The 25029-nt window shown below is 34.6% G+C and overlaps 1 long non-coding RNA gene across 1 annotated transcript in view; it reads right to left on the minus strand.

Moving 5' to 3' along the window:
• The window catches only part of LOC123384654, a 162760-nt gene that overhangs the window by 92590 nt on the left and 45141 nt on the right, over positions 1-25029 (minus strand). The window contains exon 3 of the long non-coding RNA XR_006596118.1: positions 15562-15618. This is a non-coding gene — a long non-coding RNA (uncharacterized LOC123384654). The remainder of the gene's footprint in view (positions 1-15561; positions 15619-25029) is intronic.

The raw sequence follows: 25029 nt of genomic DNA on the forward strand, positions 1-25029 counted from the left end.
TTAGATACACACACACACACACACACATAAACTTTAGCAAGTATTTGTGTATCTGTGTTTAAAACTTTAGAATGAAATCTGAAAAGATTTTGATCTAGCATCAAAATAATAAATGTGATTATCTCTGGGTAAGTAGGCAAGGGATCCTATTAGGGATGGAAATCAAAGGAATTTTAGCCTTTTCTAACATATATTTATAGTCTACATTCAAATTTGTTATTGTGAAAATGGCTTAAAAACATAAAAAGTATAAAAATGTGTGTTTAGGCATCTATAATCATAAAGGAAAACAAAAAACCTGTTTAAGAAAATTTCTGGTACTATAGTTACCTGGAACATATTAGACTTGCTAGACTTGAGAGAAAGAGAACTGACCAATCATGACTAAATGGTGTCCACCAGAAATATTCACTAATTTTCCTGTTTCTGGAAGTGTTTCTCATCCCTGCAGCAATTTTCTTGTGTTCATGAAGTTGGTCATAACACTGACCTGTAACAGTTTGTGTGTGACTAGACCACTTTGTTGTGGGGAATGAGTTTAATATTCATGAAGCCTTTATTACATGGCACTGGTTTAAAGGTACAACATTGGCAACAAAAGATGATATAGAACCAAACTCAGACACAAAGCAGTGCATATCTTTAACCTCGATATAAACAACAAGAATTTCATTAAGCCAACTGCCTAGTCTTTTCAGATAGTTGAATATAAATGTGGACCTTGTAAAGAAATGCATATTAATACTGTTATAAAAGAATGTATAGTTCGATAACTAGAGTTATTAGGCTATTTATTTCAAGGAACATTATACATCTAGGAAATGAGAGTTTTGTCCTCAACTGTTGTCTTTCTGGACGAGTGCTTGGCTACAGATTACTGCCAACTACACATGTAATGGAGTACATTTGCAGTTACTACAGGATTAAGATTTGTCATTACAAGTTATGAATGACCAATTTCCCTTCACAATTGTTTAGTAATTATTGTCAAAACGGAACATCAGCACAACCACTTAAACACATTGTGTATATATATTTTTTTTCCTTTTCACAGAAAACAAATGATCTCTAAAATCAGCTATTACCATGGCTAATGAACACTTTGTCACAACATAAAGATCGCCTGAATTTCCCTCTGGACCAATCTCATTAAGTCCAAAACATAACATAATTTAAATATCTGATTTGTGATGCACCAGCACTGCTTTCTGCATGGAAGGCCTGTCAGAAGACAGTTAAGGACAGAAAATTGGTCGCTTAATTTCACGACTTCCCTCACTCTGTACTCTCTGTATTTACCAAGTTACTGAATGCTGTCCATTATTTTCTCCTTGCCCATCTTCCCCATTTCTGCTTTTAGTATCATCACCCATGCCTTAATTTTTCTTGAGTGCAAACAGCCTTTTGGTTTTTCTCTTATGCTTAGTCTTCCTTTACCCAGTTACAAATGTGCTACCTAGGGAAAATCATTTAAAACACAAAATTTTTCTAAGTTGAAAGACATTTAAGTTAATGTCTTTTCATTAGTGTCTTCCCACTGATTTGTGGATAGTATTGTCAAACTAGATACATAATTCAGGATATCTGTTGATTCATGCAATCAATATTTATGAAGTATCCTTCCTAGCTAATTCCCTCTCTCTCTCTCTCTCTCTCTCTATATATATATATATATATTTTTTTTTTTTTAAGTTTATTTATTTCAAGAGAGACAGAGACAGCACAAGTGGAGGAGGGGCAGGGAGAGAGGGAGACAGCAAATCCCAAGCAGGATCCACACTGTCAGTGCAGAACCCAACATGGGACTCAAACCCACAAAACCATGAGATCATGACCTGAGCCAAAATCAAAAGTCTGATGCGTAACTGACTGAACCACCCAGGCGCCTCTCTCTATATGTTTAACCCATAGTTTACTGTTGTGTTTACATATTATAGTCAATAGGTGGCCTGCTTAGAACAAAACACATTTATTCAGAGCTAAGATCTGAATCTGATCTAGTCTTGATTGCTCCACTCTGAGCTTCAGAATCTTCACTTCAGAGACCCAGAAATCTTCATCAGTCTCCATGTCTATAGCTATGGATATTTTATGGCTCTGTGTCACTACATAGACTCATGTAAGTGTTTGAAGTGCAGCTCTGGGTCAATCATGGCAAAGCTGTTTGCTCTGTCTTCTTTTGACTGCTTGGGTAGTGCCATCTTCTTTCTCCATCTCTGCTGTGTGGCAGACCCAATTCTTCCACCATAATGAGTGAGAAGTTAGAGGGAGTGGATGGTTCTTCTTAACTGTCCTTCAAACTCTTGGATTACTTTATTTTGTAATTAACTTTAAAAAATTTAGAAAAATTTATAGATTTACAGAGTTACTGTGAAGGTAGTGCAGAGAGTCTTCATATATTCAACATCCATTAAGCTCAATTATCAGCTTCCTGTGTTAGGATAGTAAATTTAATTAGGATGTTTGTGTTAGTATTGTTTGGGGTTTTTTACAAATTCTTTGAATCTTATGGATACATATCCTTTATTAGACATCTATCTCATAATATTTTCTTGCAGTTTGTGGCTTGTTTTTCGATTCTCTTAATGGCACATTTTACAGAGCAGAAGTTTAAAATTTTAATAAAATCCAGGCTATCAATGTTTCCTTCATGGATTATGCTGTTGGAATTATGACCAAACTCAAGGTAATGTAGATTGTTTCCTATTTTTTAAAGAATTTTCATAAATGTGAATTTTACATCTAGGTCTATAATCCATTTTGAGTTAGTATTTTTGAAAGATCTAAAGTCTGTGCCAAGATTTTTTTTTTTCATACAGATATCTGCTTGTTCAGCACCGTTTAGGAAGAATCAACATCTTAACAATAGTGAGTCTTCCAATGGATGAAGAATATCTCCTGATTTATTTAGATCTTCTTTGGTAATTTTCCATCAGTGTTTTACAGCTTTTCATGTACAGATCCTACACATATCTTGTGAGATCAATACTTAACTGTCATTTTTAAGGCTGCTATTTTAATGAAGTATTTTTTTTTCAAATCTCAATTAGTTATTGCCGGTATATAGGAAAACAGTTGATTTTGTACATTAACTCTGTATTCTGCAATCTATTATTTATAGAGCTTTTGTTGTTGTTTATTCTCTTTGATTTTCTAGATAGGCAATTATGTGATCTGCAAATAGGGATAATTTTATTTTTTTCTTTCCTAATCTGTATACCTCCATTTCCTTTTTATGTTGTTGCCCTATTGTACCAGCTAAGAATTCCAGTAGGATATCTGGTAGAAGCGATGAGATTGGACATACTTGAATTGTTTCTGATATAAGGAGAAATTGTCTATCTCTCACAATTACCTATGAAGTTAGCTATAGTTTTGTTTTGTTTTTAGCTGTTCTTTGGCAAATTGAGGGAGTTCCCTTTCTTTCCTAGTTTGAGGAAAATTTTAAGCATGAATGGATATTAGGTTTTGTCAAATGCTTTTTCTGTGTTCATTGATGTGATCAGTAGATTCTTCTTTAGTCTTTGCATGTGGTTGATTACATTGATTGATTTTTGAATGTTGAATCAGCCTTGAATACTTGGAATAAAATCCTTCTTCATTGTGTATACTTCTCTTTATACATTTTTATTTCTTTTTTAATTTTTTTTATGTTTACTTATTTTTGAGAGAGAGGGAGACAGAGCATGAGCTCAGGAGGGGCACAGAGAGAGGGAGACACAGAATCTGAAGCAGGATCCAGGCTCTGAGCTGTCAGCACAGAGCTGGACACAGGGCTCAAACTCACGAACCATGAGATCTTGACCTGAGCTGAAGCCGGATGCTCAACATACTGAGGCACCCAGGCACCCCCATTTTTATTTGTATTATAAGTTTATTTACTTATTTTGAAAGAAAGAGAGAGAGAGAGAGCATGTACGAGAGCAGTGGAGGGACAGAGAGAGAAGGAGAAAGAGAATCCCAAGCAGGTCCCATGCTGTCAGCATAGAGTCTGATGTGGGGCTTATGAACTGTGAGATCATGACCAGAGCAGAAATCAAGATTCAGATGCTGAAGCCACCTAGCAGCCCGTCTTTATACATTTTTAATTCAATATGCTAATAATTTGTTGAGGATCTTTGAGCTTATGTTCACGAGAGATACTGCTCTACAGTGTTCCAATTTTGTAATGTCTTTATCCGGTTTTAGTGTTTGGTAATGCTGGCCTCATATAATGTATTAGGAAGACTTCTATCTGCTTCTATTTTGTGGAGAATTGATATAATTTTTTTCTTCAATGAACTCACTAGTGAAATTGTATGGACCAGTTGACTAATTTTTTGAAAGTTTATTTACTATTTTTTAAAAATAATTATTGATTAAACATCTTTCATAAATATAGGGCTATTTAGGTAACCTGTTCATCCTTGTATGAGTTTTGGTAGTTTATGTCCATCAAGAAATTGTTCCACTTTATCTAAATTATTTAACTGTGGGCATACAAATATTCATTGGATCTCTTTATTACTGTTTTTTTTTCTGTTCATGGGATCAGTAGTGATGATTATTCATTCTTTTCTGATATTAAGAGTTGTGCCTTTGTTGGATAGCTTGGCTAGAAGATTATCAGTTTTACTGATCTTTTCAAACAAACAGCTTTTGGGTTTGTTGATATTTTCTATTGTATTCCTATTTTCAGTTTTATTGGTTTCCGCTCTAAGTTTTATTCTTTCCTTTCTTTATCTGTTTTTGGCTTAAATTTCTCTTCTGTCTCTAATTTCCCATCAGGGAAGCTGAAGTTAATGATCTTATATCTTTCTCACTTCTAATATATGTATTTAACATTATAAATTTCCCAGCACTGCCTTTCTGCCTTTGCTATTGCATAGTATTATACATTGCATTTTAATTTAGTTCAAAATGTTTTAAATTTCTTTTCAGACATTTTCTTTGGCCCATGTGCTATTTTTCAATGTGTAAATTGCCAAATATTTTGGGGTTTTCTAGCTACCTTTCTGTTGACTGCTAGATAATTCTATTGCTGTCTGAAAATGCATTTGTAAATTTTTACTTCAAATTTGTTAAGTCGTTATGGTCAAAATAAGTTCTATCTTAGTGAATATTCCCTACATGTTTGAAAGTAACTTATTTTCTGCAGTTGTTAGATAATATGTTGTGTAATTTTAATTATATCAAGTTGGTTGATACTGCTGTTCAGGTCAACTATATCCTTACTGATTTTATGCTGTTTGATCTACCAATTACAGAAGGTATTGAAGTCTCCAAGTATAATAATATATTTGTTTATTCTTCTTGTAGTTTTATCAGTTTTTGCCTTGTTCACTGTGATCCTCTGTTGTTAGGTGCATACAGATTTAAGATTGGTATAACTTCTTGTAGTATTGACAACCTTATCATTATGTAGTACATTTTTAATTTCTGATAATTTTCCTTATTCTAAAGTCAGCCTTTTCTGAAATTTCTCCAGCTGATGTTAACTTGTAAACTTTTCCTCCATTTCATTACTTTTAACCAAATGAGAGGAATGCCCTTCCCCCAGAGCTCTGAAACAAGTTTCAGGTGAAGTTGTCCCTCCTGGAATGCAGACTTTTGTTGTAGAGTAGGTCCTGGTCCTATTTTACAAAGATTACTCCTCCCCTAAATTTCCAGAGTCACCAGGGGATATTTCTTGGCTCTTAAGTATGGGATCCTGATGGGGTTCCTAGAGATAAAACCCATGAAAGTGTAAGATGCTTCCTAAGATTATAGCCCCTGTAGTTTCTCATTCTCAGGCTAGTCTTCACAAAGCCTCCAGCAACTTGCCAAAGTTTCCATTTACATGTCTCTACAAATGTATAGCTCCAGCAGCTTGTGCTCCAGGGAAGCAGATCTTGGTTATGACTCTCTGGATTTTCCTGTCTCCAGAATTTTTTTTTTTCTGTCTCCAGATTTTGATGTCATATTTTGTCCTGCAAATTCAGTTCTCTAAAAGGAAAGTTCTCTGATAGGTCAGTAGTCCAAATTTTTCATGTTGTGAAGATGGGAATGATAACTTCCAAGATCTTTACACCTTGGAACTAAAACCAAAAATCCATCCAATCACTTTTTAAACCACTTAACCTCTTTTGAAAAGTCAACTGTAAAGATACCCAATTTGTTAAGTGCATATTGGTGAGGTAGAAAGAATTAAGATAAAATATTTGCACAATGCTCTTAATTACTTTGTTGAATAATTTAACTCTGGGATTTATAAAAAGGATGTGAAAGAGTGTAATATGGCTTATGCTTGGAAGATATTTGGAAATAAGTTTTAATTCTAATAGTTTGACTCTAGAGCTCATCTCTTTCAATGGTGAATATAGTCCATCTTTGCCATCATCCCTATAATCAATATAAACCATAAACATATCCTGATTAGTGCATATGCCCTGGAATTTTTGAGCCTATAATATTTCGGAGTCACCATGTGTGATAGTTAATTTTATGTGTCACCTTAACTGGGATAAAGGGTGCCTAGAGAGCTGGCAAACATTATTTTTGGGTGTATCTGTGAGGGTGTTTCCAGAATAGACTAGCATCCGAATCAGTAGACTGAGTAATGAAGATATACACTCACCAATGTGAGTGCACGCCATCTAATCCAGGGGGACCCTGAAGAGAGCAAGAAGGTCAAAGAAGAACAGTCTCTCTATGCCTTATTTATCTGTGACATCCATCCATTTTCTCCTGCCCTCACCATAGGAGCCTCTGGCAGGACTTCAGACCCAGACTGAATTTTATACTGTTGTCCCTGTTTCTCCAGCTTGCAGATGACAGACTGTAGAACTTCTCAGCCTATATAATAAGATATATATTTATATTTATATGTATATTCATATTTATATAAGTATATGTTAAAATATTAGTTTTGTTTCGCTGGGGAACCCTGACTAATATGCCATGTGATACACAACACAGTCTATCTGAATTATTGGAAGTAATTTTTACTACCTGTGGAGAAATAATATTTTTGATATAATTTTTATATATTTTTACATACATTTTAAGGATTAGCTGATAAGCAGAGTTATGTGTATTTTTGGTGGAACACACACTGCTTCTTTTTTGCTCTTTCTTTTCTTTTTTGTCCTGAGCAAGAATAACAGTATGCATTCATATATTGTGTAGTATTGAGAACGATTTTACACATTACCACAGCATGGTGAAATCTCTAAATATTTAGTAAATTATATATTAAATTAGCGCACTGTGGTGTTTATAGATTATGGAGAACACCTGTGTAGTCTACATTGTAGTGCTCAGTTCAAACATAATCACTTAAAAATAACACATAAAGAATCAAGTAAGCTATTTTCCCATGAAACTAATGGTAAATCTTGGCTAATATTCAGTGGAAAGTTCAGTTATAGAAACGATTCAGTTTAGTGAATATAAAACCAGTATAAAACAAATTAATTCAAAATCACTTTTGGAAACTACATTTCATAACATAAATATCATCTGAATATACTTCAGCTTAAATCATATACTCTTTTTGAGGAAACCAAAGTTTTAGATTTAGAATGTAATGCAACTTGTTAACAATTAAAAAAGATGTTGTGTTTATAATTGGAAAGACAAGGGGAGATGTGTTGTTACCTAGGGGTATTCATCAGAAAGACATCTCCTTGTGATTGACATTAATAGGAGTTCCACATGTGTATTTGGGAAAGAAAATCTCCCTAATTAGTGTTTTCCTCCCATACATTTCATTTCTCATAAGGTTTAGTTGATGAGCTGTATCAGCAATACAGTTTTAGAAATGTTTATCAAAGAATGAATCGTGAAAACATTTCTTCCTTTGCATTTAGTGAGAAATCCAATATAATTTCATGCATAATTAGAGTTTAAATGATGCCATTAAAACACATAGTACAAAAAAGTAAACATATACATTTCCTATCCCAGAGTTCTAAGTCTTGGTATTTGAAATTATACTCTTTGTAGAGCTAGGAATTAAAATAAATAATGATTAATAAATAGAGACAGAGACTTTTTAACTTTCCAACATCTATAGTTCCATGAAACGTCCTAAAATTAAGTGTCTGTTATTATAAAGCGTGAAGTTATTTGCATTTATCCTATAGAATCATTTTGCAGAATTTAATGTAAATGTAAAACTTTCAAAGTTTTGTAGACCTAGCAAGTTTGAAATGGCTCATTTTTCATTACAGGTTATTTGATTTATTGGTGGTATTACTATGTCTTAGGTATACTTTTAGAAATGAGACTATAATACTCTTATGTTTAGCAGCTTTTAAGTCACTATAAAGCTTAACATTCTACTTATATGGAAATTATTGGATATATTTGTCCCTGAGATAATCATCTGATCCTTCCTTCCTTTCTTCCTTCCTCCCTCCCTCCCTACTTCTTCCTTTTCCTCTTTCTTTCTTTCTTTCTTTCTTTCTTTCTTTCTTTCTTTCTTTCTGTCTTTCTTTCTTTCTTCCTTATAAAACAATGAGGCTTATTAGAGAGGTCTGGGGACTCCAGCACTTATCATTTTCATCCCTCATTCTCTGCCCATATTATTTTTTCCCCTCCTGACTCTAGTTGCTATTTTCACCACGAGCATCTTTTAAATTAATGTTGTTTTTAATGTAAGAGCTTTATATATAGCATGCCTTTTTTAGGCAGCACAATGACTCCCCAAACATATCTATAACTTAATCCTGCAATCTGTGAATTCATTATGTTATATGGCAAAGGAAATTAAGGTTGGAAATGGAATTGAGGTTGCTAATCAGGAGACATTAAAATAAGGAGATTATTCTTGATTATCTGGGTGGACTCAATGTAATCATGAGTCCTTATGAGGCAGAGGGAGTCAGCAGTATCAGTGTCAGAAATGCTATGTAAAAAAAAAAACTAATTAGCAATTCCTGTCTCTGAATAAGGCAGAGGTCATGAGCCAAATAATGTGTACAGCCCACAGAAACTGGAAAAAACAAGAAATAGGTTCTCCCTGAGGGCCTCTGGAAGGAACCTAGACCTGCCAATGCTTTGATTTGAGCCCATTGAGACCTACTGAGGACTTCTGACACCTAGAAATATAAAATGGTAAATCTTTGTTGTTTTTAGACATCAGTCTTGCCAATATTTTACAGTAGCAATGAGAAACTAGTACAATATCCAAAATGTAATTAACAATTCACCCAGACATGCTGACAATAAAATGAAGGATAAAGCCCTCCTCCTTGTCTTCCTCTTCTCATTATTTTAGTTTCATCTTCCTACACCTGATTCTGTCTTTCTAAACCCCATACATATATTCAATTATGTAATTGTAAATATTTTTATTTTTGAAAGAGAGCATGTGAAGCAGGGGAGGTAAAGAGAGAGAAAGGGACAGAGGATCCAAAGTGGGCTCTGTGCTGACAGCAGAAAGCCCTATGTGGGACTTGAACTCACAAACTGTGAGAACATGATCTGAGCCCAAGTTGGATGCTCAACTGACTGAGCCACCTAGTCCCCAATTCTGCATCTTTTAAAATCCTTTCAGTTTCTCTGCTTTTTGATTTCCATGTGCATTTATTTTAATGTTTATTTTATTTTATCTTATTTTATTTTATTTTATTTATTTTTGAGAGAGAGAGAGAGTGAGCAGGCATATGCACGCATAGGTGGGGGAGGGGCAGAGAGAGAGAGAGAAAGAGAGAGAGAGAGAGAGAGAGAGAGAGAGGGGAACAAAAGATCCCAAGCAAGCTCCATGGTGACAGCAGAAAGTATGATCTGGGGCTCAAACTCAAGAACCCTGAGATCATGACTTGAGCGAAAGTCAGACGCTTCACCAACTGAGTCACCCAGGTGCCCTCCATGTGCATTCTTGACAGTCTGATTCTCACTTTCGTGCCCTGGACAGATGAAATGGCCTACTGAAAAACTCCCATGGCTTCTTCATTCTTGGCATCAAGATGTGCTTTATACGTCCAACTGAGACATAGGGTCCTCAAGTGAGGATTTTATATTTAAAATAGCTCTTCTCACAAATATATTTGCTAACTCACAGTATACTCCCTTTCAATCTAATAAAATTATAGTGATGACGATAATAGTTACTCTTGATTGGATTCAACACTGAATAGACAGTAGGCACCAGTGCAAATGTTTCACTTTTATCACCTCATTTTTGTTCTCAGATATCTTACTAATTAGTTATTTCCCTATATTATGATTGAAGACGTTGAAGTTCAGAAAAGTGGAACAATTAACCAAAGGTCACTCATCTAGATAACTGCATAGTCATTGCTTGAAATTAGAGACATATAAATCTAAGACAATACATTTAACCTACAATATTATAGAAGATGCCAATGACTACCCAGCCCCTAAATCATACAGATAATTCCCTTTTCCGTACTCCCCTACTAGAGCCATAGAGATTTGCCAGGCTGCTTTCAGGTAGCTGGTCATTTGAAAATTTTATTATTTTTAATAGAATAATTTAATAAGAAAGACATTCATATGGTTTCAAACTAAATATATATATATATGTATGTGTATATATATATATATATATATATATATATGTATTTCCAAAAAGAAGTCTCCTTCCTGCTTTACCTTTTCTCACCCATTTCCCACATGTCCATCAATATTCTCTTTAATTCTTTGTACCCTTCTAAATTTATGCAAATACAAGAAAATATAAGCATATATTCTTATTCTTCCTTTCTTACACAAAAAGCATAATATATGTAATATTCAGCACCTTCCTTTTTTTTTCTTGTGAAAAATCCCAAAACTACAGAAATATGGAAGATAGTACAGTTATCACCTACATACCATTCACTTAGATTCATCAATTGTTTTGTGCAAGATTTGAAACTGTTGTGAGTAGCATTACTATTAATAACACTTCCAACACCATGTATTAGAACGCAAAAGGAAGCAATACAAAGAATGATTCAAAAGCCAAAGAAATAATTCCAGGTTATGAAAGAAAGCAACTGCATTCCCATTATCTGGAGGTAAAATTTGCCGTTTTACTAAATGTTCATGTGTGTACCTAAGTTCTTCCACTGGTCAAACACATACCATTTTTCTAGGCAGTGTTTATTCTAATATCTAATATTAGATTCAGCACCATCACAGAATCTTTCAAGATATCACCCCCACCTTGAGGGAAGTTATGGAGCATTTCCTGAGCCTGAATAGTATTTGTGCAATGCGTGACCCTCCAAATGTTGGTACCTACGGAAGAGGCTCTTCTTTCCTGGATTTAAAGGCCATACTGAGTTTGAGAAAGAATAAGTGTGAATTTTTTTTCTAAAGAAAGTTTCTGTTTAGAAAAGGGGGAGTAATCCTTCTAATATAAAAAAATTGGAACAAGTCAAATTGAAGCAAAAAAACAAAGACAAAGTGAAAAATAGGAACTTAATTGAAAGAACTCACAAAAAAAGTTTGCAAATTAGAAAAACAGAGAGCATGTTTTTAAAAAGGAAAAGAGAGGTTTTAACAATAAAAAATAAGTTAATAAATTATGTGTAATGATATAAACTAATGAGCACAATAATGGGAACATCAACAACTTTTAATCTACATGAATTAATTTGCTTTTTTGTTTCTAACTTCTCTACATCACATGGCAGATATTAATGCATCAATAACTTCACAATTGGAAGACATGTTGTATTATTCAGGATTATCCTGAGAAACAGAACCAATAAGGTATATAGATAAGCTATATAAATTTATTTTAAGAAATTGGCTCATGTAATTATGGAAGCTGGCATGTCCAAAATCTGCAGAGTGGCCCAGCAGGCTGGAGACTAGGGATGAGAAATGCTATAGTTCAAGTCCAAAGGCCGTCAACTGGCAGAATTCCTTCTTGCTCCAGGGAGATCAGTCTATGCTCTCTCAAGGCCTTTGATTTTTGGATGAAGCCCACTCACATGATAGAGAACAACCTGCTTTACTCATAGTCCACTATTTTAAATGTCAGTCTCATCTAAAAACATTCTATGGAAGCATCCAGAATATTTGACCATATCTGGCAACACTGCTTAGCCAAATTACCACATAAAATTAATGCTCATAAACACAATGTGACCCATATCCAATTATTGCTTATATGTGTAAACAATAACTATTATATGAAGATCAAAATACTCATGGCTTATAATAACTTGTGATACTGCACTGTCAAGTTAGTAAACACCATAGGTTCGGCAAGATACCCCCGCACACATATCCACATACATATGTTTTACTTTGTGTGCCAACTTAGCAATTTGGCTAGGTTATGATGCCCACTTGTTTGGTCAAACGACTGTCTAGACGTTGTTATAAAAGTATTTTCCACAGAAAACAGAGCCAGCTTCATGGCTTTAAGACCAGGACAATCACATAAGAGCACAGGCTCAGAGGGAACATGCTCTTGGAGATGAATGCTTTGATGCTGCCATCTTGAAATTCTTGATAAGCTTATCTTGGAACTTATCATGGCTAGCGCAGGCCATCCCTCCCAGCACCTCCCTGCCTTTCTGGAACACTTGCTGCCCCTGGCCCCCAAGTCCTACTTGACCTCCCCCTGCCCACATCTACCCAGTTACTCCTGCCCACTGCCATCCCGAGCAGAAGCCTGGGTGTGTAGAGGGTGGGGTCATTGGGGGTCAACTGCCCCATGTTGTCTCAGTACAGGGCAAGGCACCAGCTGTCTGGCACCTTGATGTATTAAGTGGCACATTTGGCAGTATCAAATCTTTCCATTTCTTTTGTTTGTTTTTAATATTTTTAAGTTTATTCATTTTGTTAGAGAGACAGATGGGGCAGAGAAAGAGGGAGAGAGAGAACTCAAAGCAGGCTCTGCAGTATCAGTGCAGAGCTCAACAAGAGGCTCAAACCCACATATCACTGAGAGATCATGACCTGAGCTGAAACCAAGAGTCCTATGCTCAACTGACTGAGCAATGCCGGCACCCCTTTCTCCTATTTCTAATCTAGGTGTCAAGCATGTCCCAGTCAGAGATTGCAAACTTTTTGTGTGTCATCCATCCGGCAAGAGTTGGGATAGAAAGCTTATGGAAGGACACATACCAGGCTTGACTTCCTCATCCTTACTGGTCATGGCACGTCAGTTCAGTTCAGTGGCTGTGAACACTGGCATGAATATGCCAGCCTGAAGATGGGCCCCTTGTTGCCTGCAAAGGTCTGCACTTCACTGGCAATTATCTCCATGCTGCACAATGCAACATTAAATAGCCAAAAATCACCGTGACAGGCTAAGAGAAAGCCTGTGAAAGAAAGGAAAAACTTCGTATTTCAGTACCCTTGACAACAATGTCCTCCTGCTATTTGAACAAAGGGAACCACATTTTCATTTTGCAGTTGGCCCCACAAACTAAAAGGATCCTTTAAAAACCACCAGCACCTCACACTTTGTCAAACCCAACGGGAAATCATTTGTCGTCATCTAATTCAACCCCGCAGCAGGATCTGACATGGTTGAGCTTTTCTCATTCTTAAAAATCTTTTCTGTTTTATGTTCTTCCTGGTTGTGTGCAATCCACTCTGGCAGTTCCTCCTCTGCATAATTGCCTTATGTGACGTTGACCTGAGCTTTAGTTTTAAGCTCTCTCTTTTTTTTTTTCTATAGACACCAATCTTCCAGGCTCAGCTCATCGACACTCATAGTCTTAAATACCATCTCCATGTTGACTGATTCTCTGATTTATATATTCAAATATGACCCTTCCATTGAGCTGTTGAATTGACCTTTCTGCATGAATGTCTAATAAGCATCTCAACTTCTTATGTCCACAAATGTTCCCTTCCCTCAGCCTCAGACCTTCCCCACTGCATATAATGACAGCATTATCCGCACAGCTGCACAAGGCCAACACTTGGCCTAATGAGCATTGTTACGTAGTTATGATTTGAGAAATTTGATTAAATTGGTTCTTAAGAAATGTAATAATGGGAATATAGGATTATTTGTGATGAACTCTTTAGTAAAAGGTGAAAGATTTATGCGATCTGAAGAGAAACCAGAGTATTGTGATGAACTCTTAAAACTGAGTAAAGAATGGGGAGATGAGTGCCCGTTTTACTTCAAAAACCTTCAAAACCATGGATGAGCAGGCAGCTAACAACACATGTCTGCCTACTACTGAGTATACAGAAGAGGATCAAATTTATTTAACAATTATCTATAGAAACTATATGTACATCGGAGTTAAGGAATTTATTAAAACTGTTTGAAGTCTTGGGGCACCTGGGTGGCTCCATCAGTTAAGAGTCCGACTTTGACTTAGGTCATGATCTCATGGTCTGTGGTTTCGAGCCCCCGGATTGGGCTCTGTGCTGACAGCCCAGAGCCTGGAGCCTGATTCAAGATCTCCATCTCCATTTCCCTCTGCCCCTCCCTCACTCATGCTCTGTTTCTCTCTCTCAAAAAGAAATAAACATTAAAAAATATTTTTAAATGTTTAAAATCTCTAATTTTTGAAAACTGTGAGCAATATCCAAAATGAAAGACAAACATAATTACACTTAAGTTTTGGAAATTGCATTGATGTTGTTGAACATTACATAAGAGTAATTGAATTTATTTTAAATTAATCATTGGTGAGACTACTTTTTCTTCTCTTAGAAAAAATTTGAGTCAGAATCATGCATTGGTTGAGATAGCAAATCAAGAATGTCCAAATCAAACAGATTTTATGAATATTATGGAAATTAACTAAACAGGCAATTATGTCAGCAACAACTTTTTGACTAAATTACTACTCATGAATTTGCCAAGTCATTATGAATCATTAAATTTTCAATCACTTGTGAAAATCTGTACTCACTAGCATTTTTTTATTTTAATTTTCTTTTTTTTTTACACTGGTTGTAATTTTAGGGATGTTATATAAATGTACTACCCACAGCAAGACAAAAAAATGAGGCAATATATACGAAAGCAGTATGTAATTGAATCTATATTAGATCATTTGTGTATTTTACAAATATCACACAGGACTAATATCTTCAGCATAAAACATTTTGATCAAGAATCAACAAAACATGCTTGACAATACTTTCATTATCTTGGTCATTTGCTTTTAACTGTGACTTTGAAATCATTAAAATGGTAATTATTTTGCTCAACGATTTAAAAACTCATTGATAATAAGATAAGTCTGAAATTGTCTAGGGCCATCATATATATATTATCCTACCAATCTTTTCAGAGAACCACTTAAATATTTCTGGAAATAAGACGTAAAACTATACAGTAAAGTAAGTACTATTTTGCAATTCAATAATTTCAGCAATCATTGAATTTCAGATCAATGGTCTTCTTTTTGGGATTCAAAATCTATTTAGAAATTCAATCATATCCACTGTCATCTATGAAAAAAATTTTTTCATGTCTCCCTAATATTGGGTAAATAAATATCTTCTGAGATAATGAATTCCACAGAAAATTTGAAAAAAAATAAATTGATAGTAATATTAAAAAATTGGCTACTATCTTCAAATTTCATCATCTATTTTAATTTCATATTATCCAGTACATTCCTTCAATACCATCCACACACAGTTATTACTTACACTTAGTCCATCCCAATATGATCTCATGGGAAACTCTGGCAGCCAGGGCACTCTTTTCTGAAAACAAAAGCCTAAATTCAGAGAGGTCTGATGTAAATGAGAATTAAAAATGTCTGTCAATTATCTCATAAAAAATGATACTTTTAGAGCTGCTATATATTATTTATTATATTAAAAAAACACTAAGATCGTAATTATCCATAGTAGATACTTTTTATTTAGTATCACAACGTGATTCAACCATCCTGCAATTTTTAATGATTATTGAACACTACATTTCCCTCTCTAACCAGAGTTTCAGATGTGAATTAAGTCCTGCTAATTAAAAGCAGTCTGAGATATTTGGAAGGCAGAAGTGGGGCATAATTAACTCCAGCCATTCATTCTCAGAGAGATGAAAGTTTCCTGTGACAGCATTCTGAAGTCATGTCCATTCCCCAGTTCCTTGTGTCAAGAGACAGTTACAATTGTTCCAGCATTTTCATGTGACTTTCTAATCTCTGTCCAGTGGCTTTGGAAGTCCATACTCTAACCTTATGAGTGTGAGAGGTCATTGCACTATGGCTTTTTGATGTTGACTTAGCTCCAGTGACAGCCTGAAAGCAAGTTGTTCCCCTAAAGGATTAGTTGTGAAGTGATCACTCAAAAAAAGCCCAGATTAGAGTCCTTCAAATAATTCTTTAAGTACCTAAGTCTATTAAAATAGCTAGAGTAGGTTCTGTTTATTTTACCGAATTTTCCACTAATCAAATAATGAAAATGTGAAAATGGCCAAACTATGGCTAAAATAAATCATATCATATGTAATAGAGTGACCGAGGGGATCCGTTCAGTCCAGGCTGAGAGTACAGAAGCTGGAATGTGAATGGGGAAAAGTCAGTGCTACTTCATGACAATTAGGTATAAAAAAAAAAAAAAAGGAGTCTAGGAAAGGGCATTTCTGAAATTAGGAAATATATGATGCCTATCTACATTACTGTGCAGATAACAACCATCAGCATCATCAAATCATCAAATAATAATAATAGTGGTTAAAATCCAGAACACAAAGTCTATATGGTGGACAAAAAATAATGAAATAAATGAATTTAGGAATTTGAATCTAGAATAAATTCTCCTAAAGTGATAGGGTTCGAAGACTCATTTCACGGAATACCCACAGCCAAGATCACCTCTCAGGCCAGAAACCAACCCATATTCAAACATCTCTGATAAAAGTATTTCTCTGAGTTTGACACCCAGGAAAAATTTACATGTGCAGAGGCATTAAAAGTGAGCTTCCAGTTGATCAGTAATCCTGCAGCACATAATCTAAATTTGGCAGTATTACTTTAAAACATCTCAGTGGACACATGTAGAATAAATGGAACTTAATGCAAGGGAAATCGACAGGAATGGAAGTTCTGGGTTGACAACTGCATTGCTTTGAAGGAATATAGGTTGTGTTCAGGTGGCCAAGCTTCAGACTGTAGCAGGGAGAGATCTATATCCTGTCTTCCATCAGAATGCTGCCCATAAGCATATATCTCCACTGATCCCTGGCATGCTGCAAGGTGTCATGGAAGTGCTGCTGCGTTGAATTATAGTTCATTAAGATCATGACTGGCCACCAGGAGGTCAGCAGAGCTCATTAAACAAAAATATACCAATGGCTACATTGCAATACACTCATGATGATAGTATGTTGACACTTCTTTTTTAGCTTTTAGGCTGTGTGTTATGGTTGATTATCAAAAGGGCACAAACAGAAAATGTTTTGAGTGTTCTCCAAATTGATTAAAAATTGAAGCTGATACATGCATAGAAGGACCTCAAATAAGGAACATTGGGGAGATTAATAGGTATAAATGCAAATGGCTGGAAGAGTAAAGGGGATTGCTTTAGGAGGAGAGGAAGCATGTCAACTAGTGAGGAAATCTACTAATATCAGAACAGCTGCAAATACATATGGAAAGAAATTTATCCAAGTTATCTTAGGAATGATCAGTATTAGTTAATGGGCTGTGACATTTACATGGAACTGTGTGTGCCCACATGTGGAATGTTGTCAGTAAATCTTCTTAGATTTCCTAGGCAAGTCGCAGCCAGTTTTCACATAAGCATCATAACGTATAATGTTGTTCTGATATGATTGATTTGAATTCCCTAAAGAGAGAGCAATCCACATAAAAAGACTTTCTAAGAAAAGAAGATGTGGGAGAAAGGTCAGGGCAACTAAAGTAAATCTAAGAGGAATGACCTAAATTGGCAAGCAGTATATAGAACTATGTAGGTGTGAGATTAAGTTTAACATTTATTTTAAGATACTCTATTTCCAATTTTTTATTTTTTTTAATTTTTTTTAACGTTTATTTATTTTTGAGACAGAGAGAGACAGAGCATGAACGGGGGAGGGGCAGAGAGAGAGGGAGACACAGAATCGGAAACAGGCTCCAGGCTCAGAGCCATCAGCCCAGAGCCGACGCGGGGCTCGAACTCAACGGACCGCGAGATCGTGACCTGAGTCGAAGTCGGACGCTTAACCGACTGAGTCACCCAGGCGCCTCTATTTCCAAATTTTTCAATCTTCATAAATTAAAAAGCATTGAACCATAAGAACTGAAATGTACAAATAACTCTGACTTTAATCAGTAAGAAATGTATGATATATACAGCAAAAAATCAGAGATTGGTGATCCATGGGCTGTTCAATAGTTTTCAAATACAACCACACTCTTCTTCCTCTCTAGAATTTTCACAGTGTTAACTTTTTGTCCTTTGATAGCAAGATGGCTGCTATATCTTTAGGTACCACAACTATATTCACAGCCAGAAAGTTGGGAAAGCCAACCCAGGGTGGCAAAACCCGTCTCCATGGCTCATTTCTTTCATTAATAAAGAAACTATCCCCCAGAATCTCCCAGCAACACTGTCACAACATGGCTATGGGACCCTTTTTGGCAGCAAAAAAGACTGGAAAAGAAATGATAAGACTTGACAATTTTCGTGGTAAGACCTAGACAAGGATGGACAAGGGTGTCTGCTACAATGATTATGCATGTATTACTTTTATAAAATTAAAATTTTAAATACTTCAAACTTTCAAAAATATAAAGTTAATGTAACACATTGCATTAATAATGCAATGTTAATGTACACCCTTAGATATTTAATTAAAAAAATATTGCACATGTATATACATATATATATATTGCACTATATATATATATGTATGTGTAGATATATATATATATTGCATATACTGCAAACAACTTATCTCCAGAGTCACACTCCTCCATGCCTATCGCAGGTAAACACTCATTTGAATGTGATGTTTCTTAGTCCAATTCATTTGTTTTTATTTTTAATGTATGTACTATGCACACAACACACACATGTGTGTATATGAATATTATATAGATAAAAATACAAATTATATATGCATATATCAAAGAAATATAATAAAGCAGTAAGTTAATACATTTGCCAGATACCAGATAGAAAAAAAAAACATAAAATCTGATAATACCAATGGTTGGTGAAGATATGCAGAAACAGGAACACTCATATGCTTCTGTTGTAAGCATAAATGGGTACAAATACTTGATAGAAATATTTGCTGTTATCAGTTAATTGAACATGTACATGAATTGAGTCCTGTGATTGTAGTTCTATGCATAGACTCTAGGAAAACTTTTCCATATGAGCACTAGGAGAAATCAAGCAGAGAACTGATAAATAAGGCATACCATTTTCACCACTTTGAAAGTGAACAAACAGTTATTGATATTTATAGATGAATCTCACAAATTCAAGAGTGAGCAGAAAAGAAATTGTCAATGTATTCAATAGAATATGATTTGTGAAGTTTAAATAAGTTGAAATTAATATTATGTGTTACTTTTTTAGAGAAAAAGGATAGAAAAGACATTATCTTAACTCTGTTGGGACAAGAGATTAGGAAGAAGAAGCAGATTATTTTTTCCCCCTAGCAGAGATAGTTAGAAAAAGCATTTGGGAGATTAGGGGAGAAATATTATCCCTGGGGCATCACTTGTGGTTTATTCTAATAATCTCCAACACTCATATGTGGGCATATTGATCTGAACACATATCAAATCCATAATGAAGCCTATAAATCAGCAAGGAGAGAAGACACACACTTGTGCACACACACATACACACACATCCCTGTAAGGTTATATTAATTTGCTGATTTCATTTAGTCAGAAGTATCAGAAATAATCATGGCCCCTGAGAGCAAGAGGAAATGAAGCATATTTTTGTGGTCATTATTAAGTGTAAATTCTTTAAAGAAAATTATTTTAAATTTTCTTATATTTTATTGCAAATTATTTTGGCCTTTATTTCAGTTATCCAATACTTGGTAACAAACATCTTCAAAATGCAAAGGTTCAAAATAATAACTTCCTATGATTTTATATTTTTAACCAGATTGTTTTCCTATTTACACCAAAACTATAAAATCAGTATCAATGCCCAGATTTTTCTGAGCTGATACCCTACCTCCAGCCAGCCATCAACCTAAATCTCATTATCCCCACAATCTAAAAAATGAAAAAAAAATAAAAGTAATCTTTTTTAGTTTTAGTTTTAGCTTTTACTATTATTATCACTCTATACCTGGTCCCATGTAAGAAAACATTCACAATATAAATTTTCTTCATTTGTGATTTCAAAAATATAAAAAGATAAACCACCTTGGACCATTATATATTATATATTATATTATATATTATATTATATATATGTTATATATGTAAATTATATATATATATTTCCATTATCTTGATTGTTAATGTTTGTGTTATATTAATATTTGCCATCAAAGATACATTTTCCATCTGATTTCTTTTGCTCAGTACTAAAAGGAAGGCAATAATAGCAATACTGTTTAGAAAATTCCATTTATATCATGGAATTAATATCTCTTTTACCAACACCAGAATGCTATGATGACCAATAAAATTAGAATAGGAGCGGGCTGTTCTTTAGGGTCTATGCAGAGTGGGGGAAATTAGTAGTCAATGAAAACCCAAAAACGTACCAAAGATGGGAACAAGAATCATAGTCACAGGTCAGTCAGAAGACAGAAATTGCAAAACAAAGACCAGGAAAAGTATGCCAAATTCTCTTCATCTCCATGGTTACTTATAACGTGATTAAGCTGCACATGCTGAGACCAACAGCCCCAGCCTCTGTTTAGAATGTTCTCTTCTCCTCAAGGCTGTGTGCCTGTGTGATTTCACAGAAATACCCTCTACATCCAGCACAGTATCTGAAATATACTAGGCACTTAATAACCATTTGTTTAATTAATTAGTTAAATAGGGGTTATTTACTTATTTTTTATTTATTTATTTATTTATTTATTTTGCAATTTACAATTTACAATGTCTCATCTGGTACCTAGACCACAGAAGATCAATGTCTTTCATATTTCATAGTCTAAAGGACTTTTTAAAAGAGCACACTTATTTACATATTATTAGATATTATTTAGATATTATTAATATTATTGCCCTAATTGTTCAAAGCTTTTCAATTCAGGCCACTTTACTGTCCACACAATAGAAGTAACCCCTTGAATCAGATTCTTCATCCCTAGCAGCTACCAGCCTACAGTCCCATACCACTTTTCCATGCATGGTGCTCTGAGTTAAGAGTTTTATGCTAAAAGGGAAGCTGAGCCTGGCAAGAGCCAATGTCAGTATCGTCTACACAATGGTAAGAAAGCAATAAATATTTAAACCCCAACATGTTTGCATGGGAAACAGTTTTATACCAAATAAGATTGTTTGGGGGTGATTTTAAAAGTATATGTCAGGGGCGCCTGGGTGGCTCAGTCGGTTAAGCGTCCGACTTCGGCTCAGGTCATGATCTCGCGGTCCGTGGGTTCAAGCCCCGCGTGGGGCTCTGTGCTGACAGCTCAGAGCCTGGAGCCTGTTTCCGATTCTGTGTCTCCCTCTCTCTCTGCCCCTCCCCCATTCATCCTCTGTCTTTCTGTCTCAAAAATTAAAAAAAAAAAAAAAAAGTATATGTCAAGATAAAACTCAAATTGTAAGACAAGATCAAAATCTCTCTAAAATATCTACTCAGCATTTCAGTTCATCAAAGAACTACACTCTGGTTCCTTTTGAGAATGTCAGCAATAGTTATTGTATGTGATGGACTTAATTACTCCTCCTCCATTGGTCATAACTCTGTGACTAAAATGACTGGCTATTAATTGTATAACAGCAGACTTGTTTTCTACAGTGGAGAGTGATAAAATTTACTATTGATAAGCAATTATCTTTTTATCAGATTGAGACATTTTCCAGTTGAGTTAATGCTTATTATCTGTTTTAGTCAATAACTTTTGGAAAAAGTTCTAGAGGTGAAGATCTTTCTCAACTACAACAGTTCTATTAGAATCTACTAAATTAGAATGTCCCCACAAAGGGAAATTCAGATTCTTTGCTACACCTGTTTCTTTATTAAATTTTTGGATTGCAAAGTGAATAAAAATTGCTATTTCCCTTATTTCTACATGTATTCATCATGCAAAACTACTAGTATTTTTCCCGCATGACAATCAGGTAAATGCAGAAACATCATTTCTATGGAAGTTTAAGATGCAATGGTATGATTTTCAAAAGAAGTTTTGGAGAACAAACTTTTTTAAATGTAGAAAATTTTGCTCTATGTCATGGGTTTTCAGATTATTGTCCAGAGACCAGATCTGCTCCCAACCCACCTCCACCCCCACTTGGTTCCAATCATCCACCAGCTAAAAATGTATTTTTAAAAAATATTTTGAATGATCAATAAGTATCTACATAATATCCTAAATTTGCCTCTTTGCCTGTAAAGTCTGTAGTAAATCTTGTCTATCTCGGCTCTGAATGTGTTGTATGCATTGCTAACCTAGTAATTAAAAATATCAACATATCTAACCAAAGTCTTTTCTTTTCCATATAATAACACGAGAGTTTCACCACCTAATTTTGCAATAATCACAGAACTTGCCTTTGATCTATAATCTCATTTTGAAATTTAAGAGAGCATAGTAAGAAATTTTATGTCAGTGTAATAATAATAACAATAGTATATTAAGTTCACTAAATTCATAAAGTTCAGAATATTCACTTCATACATATTCCAATATACAATAGTGACAAAATCCATAAATAAACAGAGCTATCTCCATAAACCTATTTTATAGGGCAGAATGGAAATTAGTCTCAAAGAGGTTAAGTGATCGGCCCAGGGTTATAAGTCTTATAATTAGGAGGGTTCTTCTGCAATACTCTTTTTACATAGATTCATGATGCCTCTTCAAATTAATCTGAACTCTCAGTTCATTTAGTTAATTATGCAAGAAAAATAATCATAAACTAGTTATGCATATAATGGTAAAGTCAAAAGATAATGGATATAATGCAATTAGCATTGTTTTGTTGCAGTTAATGAATAAATCATAACAATCAGGTCACCTGGTAGACACCTTACTAAAATGAATAAAAGAGTTAACTATATAACATGCACTATAGAAGATAAAATAGATTAATGGATTAATTAAGCAATCTCAAAGTACCGATTTCAACTCTACCAATGAGAACAAAACCTTTAAATCAGCTACTTACTTGCATTAAATCTTTGACAAATTTAACAATGTAATTTTTGTAACCATCTCTCCAGTTACTAATAAATTCTATGTCAAATTTCAATTTCATTAAGCAAGGGCAAGTCAAATTAACCACTGATTTGTATTTCAATAATAAGTATTAGCTTTACATGATTCCAATGTTGTTATTACAATTACATATCTATAAATTTAGAGAATTTACTTTTAATTTCCTAGGAAACTATAAAGGTATATCATAAGTCATAGAGAAAGACATCATGTGGGAGTGAAAATGGGGTATTAAAACTCACTGTTGTGAAATGTCAGGAAAAATTAAAATACAAATTATATGTATTTTATTCGAGTGCTAATTTAAGAATGAATTAAGGCACAGCACCATATTTAAGCTTTTTAAAGAATTAACTTTAAGGGGCGCCTGGGTGGCGCAGTCGGTTAAGCATCCGACTTCAGCCAGGTCACGATCTCGCAGTCCGTGAGTTCGAGCCCCACGTCAGGCTCTGGGCTGATGGCTCAGAGCCTGGAGCCCGTTTCCGATTCTGTGTCTCCCTCTCTCTCTGCCCCTCCCCCGTTCATGTTCTGTCTCTCTCTGTCCCAAAAATAAATAAAAACGTTGAAAAAAAAATAAAAAAAAAAAGAATTAACTTTAAGCCTATTTTCTTAACATAGGAAGACTGGCCTATCAAGTGACTACTAGGGAATTCTTAATTGTATTTGGTGCTTATATCTGATGACTTGGAAATGGTTTTGAGTATATTTTTTTTTTAGAATTTGATTATAATTTTATAATCTTAAATATATGATTTTTTCCAATTATGATTGGAAATGAACAACTTGGTAGAAAATGTAATTAATAGATCCACTTACATTTTCTTTAATATTAGGTAAGTGATAGGACAGTTATTTTCTTCCACTCATTTTGGAGGTCTGGGCTTGCATGTTTTTTTCCTTTATTTTTTAATTTCAAAATAAATAGACCCCACTCCCACCTAATTGGTAAATAATTCCTGGTATGGGTGTAAAAGTAGATTCCATTTCCTTTTCATGTATTTCATAATCACCTCTTTGGTTATAGTTTTTCCAAAATTTTCTGTTCCATAGTAATCATCTTAATCTAATTTTTAAACCCCTTTTTCTTTGCATTCTAGAACAGCATTTTAAGATTATCTTTCACATTACTGATTGTATTTTCTTCATTGTCCTTTCTATTTCTTACATAAAGTGCATTTTTCAATTTTTATCCAATTTCTACTTTTTTATACAATTGTACTTTGTCTCATCCAGTTCCATTTTCATCAGTAGACTTTCATGATATAATTATCTCTTGTTTCAATGTTTCCCTAATGTTTAATTAACAAAAAGCAGATGCCTTGAAATAGGTTTTTTTGTTTATTCTTCCAAAACACTGATGTCCTCTCAACTTAGAATAAACTGGCGAACAATCTCATAAGATTGAGGAGCATATGGGTGGCTCAGTTGGTTAAGCACCTGACTTCAGCTCAGGTCATGATCTCATGGTCTGTGAGTTCGAGCCCTGCATCTGGCTCTGTGCTGACAGCTCAGAACCTGGAGCCTGCTTCAGATTCTGTGTCTCCCTCTCTCTCTGCCCCTCTCCTACTCTCTCTCTCTCTCTCTCTCTCTCTCTCAAAAATAAATAAACATTATAAAAAAGTCTTTTAAAGACCCATAATAATTCCTTTTATTTATTTTTTCTTTCTTTTTAACTATTTTGAGCAGGGAACACTAGGTCCAGACCCAGTGTTGACCTGAAATTCTCCTTGTCCCTCTTCTCTGGTGACCCGGTTTCTCCTTGAATCTTCCTTGTAGGTCTTGAGATGGAA

Source organism: Felis catus, chromosome A1, assembly GCF_018350175.1.
Source record: "Felis catus isolate Fca126 chromosome A1, F.catus_Fca126_mat1.0, whole genome shotgun sequence".
Classification (NCBI taxonomy): Eukaryota; Metazoa; Chordata; class Mammalia; order Carnivora; family Felidae; genus Felis; species Felis catus.